General features: G+C 42.2%; 1 non-coding gene across 1 annotated transcript; it reads right to left on the reverse strand.

The window, feature by feature from the left end:
- Window positions 1-1,607: 1,607 nt before the first annotated feature.
- Window positions 1,608-1,770, reverse strand: LOC115871708. The gene has a single exon (XR_004047430.1). It is a non-coding gene; the product is annotated as a U1 spliceosomal RNA (small nuclear RNA).
- Between the last annotated feature and the right edge of the window lie 659 nt (window positions 1,771-2,429).

A 2,429-nucleotide genomic window follows, 5' to 3' on the forward strand; every position in this document is an offset into this window, starting at 1 on the left:
AGCGATACATCTTGTAACTGTCATTGGCTATCATCGAATTGTTCCAACTCAGAGTGACCCTACGTGCCACAGAGCAAAACACTGCCCTGTCCTGCCCCGTCGTCACCCTCCTTGTTATGTCTGAGCCCATCGCTGCAGCCGCTGGGTCGATCCATGTCATTGAGGGTCTTCCTCTGTTTCCCTGACTTATACTTTACCAAACATGCTCTCGTTTTCCAGGGTCTGGTCCCTCCTGATCATGTGTCCAAAGTGCATGAGCAATGATTTGCCTTCTAGGAGCATTCCAGGTGCACTTCTTCTAAGACGGATTTGTTCGTTCTTCTGGAAGTCCATGGTATGCTGATATGCAACTTTCTTCACTGATAACTTAATGTACGACATCAGTTCCTTGTTCAGTTTCCCTGATTCATTATCCAGCTTTCACACGCATAGGAGGCCATTGAAACTGAACAAAGAATCGATGCTTTCAATTATGTTATTAATGAAGAATATCGCATAGCAGACACACCTTAGTCCTCAAAACGACAGCTTTGATTTCCCTTCTTTCAAGGTGCTGGGCAGCACGTTTACCCAACACGATTTGTGGTTTGATTCCTTGACGGCTGCTTCCGTGGATGTCCATTGTGGACCCACAGAAAATGGAATCCTTGAGAACTTCAATAGTTTCTCTCTTTATCATGATATGTCTTATTGATCTTGTGATGACTATTGTTTTATTTGTGTTGGAGACATAATGTATATTGAAGGCTGTACTCTGGATCGTCATCAGTTAAGTGCTTGAAGTCCTCTCATTTTCACCAAGCAATGTTATGTCAGCTGTGTATTACAGGTTGTTAGGGGTATTGCTCCAATTCTGATATCACCTTCTTTCTACAGTCCAGCTTTTTTAATTGTCTGCTCAGCTTACAGATTGAATAAGTATGTGAAAGGGTACAAGGCTGACAAACACTTTCCCTGATTTTAAGTCAACAACGTTCCCTTGTTCTGTTGGAATGACTGCCTCTTGGCCTATGTACAGGTTCCACATGGACATAACTCCTATTCTGCCCAATATTAACCGTAATTTGTGAGGATTCATATAGTCAAATACGTATGCAGTCAATAAAACACAGCTATTGATCTCTCTGGTAATCTTTGCTTCCAGGAAAGATCCATCTCACATGGAATCTCCCTCTTCCAAGTTCTCTTGAACTCAGCTTGAAGTTTTGGCAGTTCCTTGTTGATGTACTGCTACAATTTATTATTTGTAATCATCAGCAGCAATATTTTAGTCATGTGATACTAATTATACTGTTCAATAATTTTCACATTCCATTGGATTACCTTTCTTTGTAATGAGCATAAATATGAATCCTTTCCAGTGAATTGGCAGGTACCTGTTTTCATAGCGCTTGACATAGTACACTGTGCGCTTCAAGCAGGACAGCCATTTGAAGAAAGTTATCAGTTGGTGTGCTGGCAATTCTTGGTATGCTGGCAATACCCTTTCACAATGCTATCAACGCATCTCCGAGTCTTTCCTTCAAGGACTCTGTTTGCTTGTTTGTTTTTGTTTTTAATTATATGCTAGCTCCTGAAATGACCAATTCTTTTTTTTTTTTTTTTTACAGAGGATAGCACCAACGCAGTCCCCCACTACCACAAATTATGCAGTCGAGTTTCCCACATTTGGGGAAATCGCAGGGGTCAGCACATCCGGAGTGCACTGGGTGAGCCTCGCCTGGGAAAACCACCTTCGTGACCACGGTATCTCCCCAGCCAGGTAAGTATGACCAATTCTTTTGAGTACGGTGGCTTCATGAATTCCTGCCATCTTCTTTTGAAGCTCCCTGTGCCATCCAGTATTTTGCCCATAGAATCATTTACTGTTACAACTTGAGGTTGGTTTTTTCCAGCTTGAGAGATTCTTGGCACCGTCTTTCCTTTGGGTTTTCTAGCTCCAGGTTCCCCACTGTGACACTGACTCATTCTTCTTTACTCTCTACTCTTTTACCTCATCAGTGCTTCATTTGACTCACCTACTCTCCAGTCAAGAGGAAATTTCAGAGTTTCTAGTGGCATCTGTGTTGGGTCTTCTCTTTCTTTTCATAACATTTTGTTGTTGTTATTGCTCATGTATGGTGCCCTTGATGGCTTCCCACACTGTATCTGGTCTCCGGCATTAGTGCTTAATTCTAAGTCTATTCTGCAGAGGGTCTCCAGATTCAGTGAGACGGACTCAAAATCACACTTGGACTTGTGTGGGCTTGTTTTAACTTTCTTCTGCTTCAGTTTGAACTCGCATTTCAGCAATTGAGAGTCTGTTCCACACGCAGCCTCTGACTAATGGTATTGAACCCTAGCGACTCTTTCCATAGATGTAGTCAATTTGATTCCTATATATTCTTCCTGGAATGATCCTATATACAGTTGCCATTGAGGCTGCTGGG

This window comes from Echinops telfairi, unplaced genomic scaffold, assembly GCF_000313985.2.
Source record: "Echinops telfairi isolate 266 unplaced genomic scaffold, ASM31398v2 ScPeMD7_7400;HRSCAF=8409, whole genome shotgun sequence".
Lineage (NCBI taxonomy): Eukaryota > Metazoa > Chordata > Mammalia > Afrosoricida > Tenrecidae > Echinops > Echinops telfairi.